Below are 6,496 nucleotides of genomic sequence, written 5' to 3'. Positions count from 1 at the left end.
ACTGCTTTCCTTTTGAGTCACAGGAGTGTGTGTCCCTCCTGCCAGGAATGTTCATCAGCTCCAGGTGGGGTACCCTGAGGCGAAAACTACCTGTGCCTGACATCCACTAGGGCTGCACATGGCGTTGGCTGCTCAAGTTAGTGATCTTGGTGTAAAAAGACAATTATAGTTGTAGAGCAGTTGCAGCCCAGGTGCAGGGGTTGGCATTAGCTTTCCCCGTGACCTGACCTAAACAAACCCTGAGCATCATGGTTATACTGTTCCCCCATTTCAAAGCAATTCTTAGTCATCAAGTTCCCCCCTTTGGGAACAAATTGTTTCAGTCCCAGTTGCTCTGCTGTTGCTTCAGGTTGTGCTGCAGAGCAGATATTTTTGCTACCATTTTCCTCACTTCAAATATATTGAACTATAACCAAGAGCAGGAACAGGACAGGGTTAGGGGAAAATGTCATTTCACCCTCTGTAACAGCAGAGGAAGATAGCGTAAGTCAGAGGGATTCCCTTATTCCCCATCACTTTCCCAGTCCCCCTGTTGTTCAGTTGGTTAGGTCAATATTTTTTCTAAAGGGCTGGGAAGAGGATTCCCTCCTAAATGACTTGGAACTAAGCAAAATACCCATGCATTGGGCTCCCAAAGCAGTTGTGGCCCAGGCCCTGCAGGAGGTCACTCCTGAAGAGATCTCCTTCCTAATCAGGTGCATGTTGCCTATTATTTGGGAAATGCAATCCCTATCTAGGTAGGGATGGGAAAATGGAAGCGACATTTTCGTTCAGCTCCCCCTGGGAGATGCTGCAAATGTGTAGAAAATGAAATCCTGTGTTGAATGTGCTATAGCTGCAGAAATATAACTATTTTTAATAGAGACCTGACATTTGGTGTCTTACAGGGATTCTAAGCCGCACCTGAATTTAGTCCCTAATTTAAATTTGTGGCACCAGATTAAAGAAATAAAAGATCATAGTTGGGGGAGTTGTACCTCACTATCGCCACTGATCTGTTGTGCAGTTGGTGAAGAATTCTACGCCAGAGAAGTGTCAAATTACTCCAAGTAACGTCAAAGGTGTGACAAGAACTCAAGTAGAAATTGCAGGTAGTGCTGGTTGATTTTCACCCCCGAGATGGAAGCTGCGGTGACCTGTGGCTCAGGTAAACTATCTTTAGAATCTGCTCCCTAGTTAAGTGGCATTGGTCACACTCCTGAAGGATGCCATGATTAAATTGGGCACAACTGTCTTTTACCATTGGATCCAAAGTTTCATGAAGCACAGAGAGAAACAGCTGATTCCTTCAGAGCCATTCCATGCCTATGGGTCCCAATCTGGCTGCCTTGTTGGACAAGAAGCACTTCCATGCTGGGCAAATGATGGTAGCCAACAAGGGAATGTATCAGATTCCAAGTTCAGACTGCAGGATACATGAATGCGGAGTCCAGAGTCTGTGGTTTTGTCTCTTTGTTTTGCTCTAGCATCTAATGCATTTGTATCGCTTCTCCTCCTGCTGCTACTTTGAAGGATTAGCAAGTGTGAAAATAGAGCACAGGTGGTTTTTCTCATGATGCAGCCTTCCCACGTCGTGCGAGACCCCTTCCCCCCACACTTCTGGGAGAAGCCCCAGGGAGAAATGAACTCACAGAAATGGAAGGCTCCTAGGTTATTGCAGAATGTGTCTTCACACAAAGCTGACTGGGTGGAAATGAGAATTAAGAGAAAACTGCCCTCTGGGTTTATATGTTGTAATTGTTGAATAAATTGGTACCAGCGACAATGAAATTAAACATGAAGTTAATTAGTATCACGGAAGAGGCTGATTACGTGCTAACTTTCAGTGTTACAATATAATTCAGGTTTTCTTGTTCTCTCCCTGCCCCCTCCTACTATACAGGAAATGGAGGCTAATCCTGAAATTAAACTCTCACTCCAAAGGAATTAAAGTGGGGGAATAGGTGAGAGAAATAGCATGTGTGAGAATAGAGACCCAGTATAGACTGTAATTATTTCTATTTCAAATGGAATTTTTGATAAATTTTAAATCTTCTGTTAAGAGGAAAATTACTTGAGACAGTATGTGTAACCTTTTACTCAGTTAGAGGGTAACAGCCACAGACTTCTCCAGGTCTCTTGTTTGCAAAGCAAAGATGTCACATCAGGCAGGAGATGTCAAAATCTACAATGGTGATGGATGCGTGATGGGAGCTTTTCTGCATTGGTTTTTCGGTTTGGTTTGTTTTTTTTAATGTACTAGGCGATCCTCCGTTTGGAGCAATGTTGAGCTGCTGGACCTCCTCAGCATTTGGGGAGAGGAGGCTGTTGCTGTCTAAGGATTAATATGCTTATTTGCATAGTTAGAACGTAAACAGCTTTAACAGCTTTTGCATTAGCTTCCTCGTCAGAGGTGTGACATTAGTTTCCTCTGCCAGAGGCACCACCAAAGGTGTGATCCGATATCTTTCAACACCAGGTCATCAAAACAGGGTGTGAGTATTAACCAAAGCTTTGGAGCACATAATCGTGTATTACCATATATATAGATATCTTGAATAACTGTGATACAATTATAATTTTGTAATTCTAACTGTTTGTTTTACCATTTACTTATTATTTAATTGATTTTAATAAAAAGTCTTTATAACTATACCTGTCGGAGTGTGAGCTTCCTGTCAGACCCCCAAAGGTCCTTTTATAAACTCTGTAAAGCCTAATTCAAAACAAACGTTATCTTCTAATCAAACACATTGGCAAGCCTAAACCCATATTAATTAATATCCATAATAATGATTATTAATATCAATTAAAATTAATTAAATAAAATTGAATTAAGTCAATAAATTAAATCAACACCACTAACACACCTCAAATCAGGCTACACTGTCCAGTCCCAGCTGTGCTCCAGCCTTAGAAATTATGATACATATGCACAGATTTCACGATGTATGACAGAAAGGGGCCATGACCGGGACACGCTGCAAGGCAGGGTCAAAGCGAAGGAGCTGTGGAACGCCTACTCCATGGCACGGGAGAACATAAGAACGGCCGTACCGGGTCAGACCAAAGGTCCATCTAGCCCAGTATCTGTCTACCAACAGTGGCCAATGAATTTATCCAGTTCCCTTTTAAACATTGTTATAGTCCTGGCCTTCACAACCTCCTCAGGTAAGGAGATCCACAAGTTGACTGTGCACTGCGTGAAGAAGAACTTCCTTTTATTTGTTTTAAACCTGCTGCCTATTAATTTCATTTGGTGACCCCTAGTTCTTGTATTATGGGAATAAGTAAATAACTTTTCCTTACCCACTTTCTCAACATCACTCATGATTTTATAGACCTCTATCATATCACCCCTTAGTCTCCTCTTTTCCATGCTGAAGAGTCCTAGCCTCTTTAATCTTTCCTCGTATGGGACCCTCTCCAAACCCCTAATCATTTTAGTTGCCCTTTTCTGAACCTTTTCTAGTACTAGAATATCTTTTTTGAGGTGAGGAGACCACATCTGTACACAGTATTTGAGATGCGGGTATACCATGGATTTATATAAGGGCAATAATATATTCTCAGTCTTATTCTCTATCCCCTTTTTAATGATTCCTAACATCCTGTTTGCTTTTTTGACCTCCTCTGCACACTGCGTGGACGTCTTCAGAGAACTGTCCACAATGACTCCAAGATCTTTTTCCTGACTCATTGTAGCTAAATTAGCCCCCATCATATTGTATGTATAGTTGGGGTTATTTTTTCCAATGTGCATTACTTTACATTTATCCACATTAAATTTCATTTGCCATTTTGTTGCCCAGTCACTTAGTTTTGTGAGATCTTTTTGAAGTTCTTCACAATCTGCTTTGGTTTTAACTATCTTGAGCAGTTTAGTATCATCTGCAAACTTTGCCACCTCACTGTTTACCCCTTTCTCCAGATCATTTATGAATAAATTGAATAGGATTGGTCCTAGGACTGACCCATGGGGAACACCACTAGTTATCCCTCTCCATTCTGAGAATTTACCATTAATTCCTACCCTTTGTTCTCTCTTTTAACCAGTTCTCAGTCCATGAAAGGACCTTCCCTTTTATCCCATGACAGCTTAATTTACGTAAGAGCCTTTGGTGAGGGACCTTGTCAAAGGCTTTCTGGAAATCTAAGTACACTATATCCACCGGATCCCCCTTGTCCACATGTTTGATCCCTTCCAAGAACTCTAATAGATTAGTAAGACACGATTTCCCTTTACAGAAACCATGTTGACTATTGCTCAACGGTTTGTTTTTCTGTGTCTGACAATTTTATTCTTAACTATTGTTTCGACTAATTTGCCCGGTACCGACGTTAGACTTACCGGTCTGTAATTGCCGGGATCACCTCTAGAGCCCTTTTTAAATATTGGCGTTACATTAGGTAACTTCCAGTCATTGGGTACCGAAGCTGATTTAAAGTTAATAGTTCCGCAACTTCACATTTGAGTTCTTTCAGAACTCTTGGGTGAATGCCATCTGGTCCCGGTGACTTGTTAATGTTGAGTTTATCAATTAATTCCAAAACCACCTCTAGTGACACTTCAATCTGTGACAGTTCCTCAGATTTGTCACCTACAAAAGCTAGCTCAGGTTTGGGAATCTCCCTAACATCCTCAGCCGTGAAGACTGAAGCAAAGAATCCATTTAGTTTCTCCGCAATGACTTTATCGTCTTTTAGCGCTCCTTTTGTATTTCGATCGTCAAGGGGCCCCACTGATTGTTTAGCAGGCTTCCTGCTTCTGATGTACTTAAAAACATTTTGTTATTACCTTTGGAGTTTTTGGCTAGCCATTCTTCAAACTCCTCTTTGGCTTTTCTTATTACACTCTTGCACTTAAGTTGGCAGTGTTTGTTCTCCTTTCTATTTGCCTCACTAGGATTTGACTTCCACTTTTTAAAGGAAGTCTTTTTATCTCTCACTGCTTCTTTTACATGGTTGTTAAGCCACAGTGGCTCTTTTTTAGTTCTCTTACTGTGTTTCTTAATTTGGGGCATACATTGAAGTTGGGCCTCTATTATGGTGACTTTTAAAAGGGCCCATGCAACTTGCAGGGATTTCACTTTAGTCCCTGTACCTTTTAACTTTTGTCTAACTGACCCCCTCATTTTTGTATAGTTCCCCCTTTTGAAATTAAATGCCACAGTGTTGGGCTGTTGAGGTGTTCTTCCCACCACAGGGATGTTGAATGCTATTGTATTATGGTCACTATTTCCAAGCGGTCCTGCTATAGTTACCTCTTGGACCAGCTCCTGTGCTCCACTCAGGATTAAATCGAGAGTTGCCTCTCCTCTTGTGGGTTCCCATACCAGCTGCTCCATGAAGCAGTCCCCTGCTGCTGGCTCACCAGCCCCTCCCACTCGCCTCCTCAGACCCCCCCACTCCCGCAGCTCACCTGTCCCCACCCACTGCCTGCCCACTTGCCTCCTCATCACCCCCCTTCAGTGCCCCCGGCTCACCTGCCCCCCTGCCACTCACCTCCTCAGCCCCCCACCTTCACCTGCTATTGTGTCATACAGGAGGCCTGTGATGTGCAGGCGGTCAGATTAGATGCTCTAATGGTCTCTTCTGGCTGTAAAGTCGACTAATTTCTGAAAAACTGAGTGTAGCATTGGGAGCAGCGTCTGATGTTTCCCTGTCTAGCCGGCTTGCTGCCTAGAACGAACGCTCCTCGAGTGGGGTGATCCACAGGGAGTAGCTCAAACCTGCAAAGTCCCTGGCCAGGGGCAGGACATTGGCACAGCAAGGGAGGGGTGGGGCAGTGACATCACAAAGGCCTTTGGCAGGACCTCAGACTATTGGTCCAAGGTGGTGGGGAGGTGGTGACCTCACAGAGAGATGCTGACATCAGCCAGGCAGGACAGGGGCGAGGGACCAGGGAAACCTCAGAGACCCCTGTGGCTTTGCTTCAGCAAGTCTCCTTCTCCAGGTCTCTCTCTGAGGACTGAGAGAGTATTCGGGTTCACGGACGTGAGTGCCAGGAGGAACCTCTTTCGAGTTTCCTCCTTCCCTTTCAGTGATTTTACTAGAAAACAGCCGTCCCTGTTTAGAAGGTAAGAGCCTCCTGGAGGTTTGAAACCTGTTCAGTCTGATCCAGCTGGTGAGAGTTGTATTCTAGGCATGGAAAACACGAGCTTAAGGAGGCAGAATTTTATTCCGCACCTGGGATTTTGTCTCTTAGAATCACTGGGGACATTGGGGTTTGTCCTTTTTGTTTCCCCTTTTCCTCCATCCCTCCCTCCCTCCCTCCTTTCTCTTTGTGTCTTGCTTCTTTTGTCCTTTTTCCTGTTCACCTCCCAACACCAGGAGGAGTGTGTGTGTGTGTGTGTGTGTGTGTGTGTGTGTGTGTTTTGCGGGGGAGTGCTCTGCAGCTCCCACTGTGGGAGGTCCACTCAAAAATGTGGGGCTGAAATAGTGCTCGGGCAGTGATCCCCACCAGTGACCTGGGCCATCCTTTGGGCTCGCTGGTGAGAACCCTCAGCCTCCCATC

This window comes from Mauremys mutica, unplaced genomic scaffold, assembly GCF_020497125.1.
Source record: "Mauremys mutica isolate MM-2020 ecotype Southern unplaced genomic scaffold, ASM2049712v1 001173F_np12_obj, whole genome shotgun sequence".
Taxonomy (NCBI): domain Eukaryota; kingdom Metazoa; phylum Chordata; order Testudines; family Geoemydidae; genus Mauremys; species Mauremys mutica.
This window is presented reverse-complemented; position numbering follows the sequence as displayed.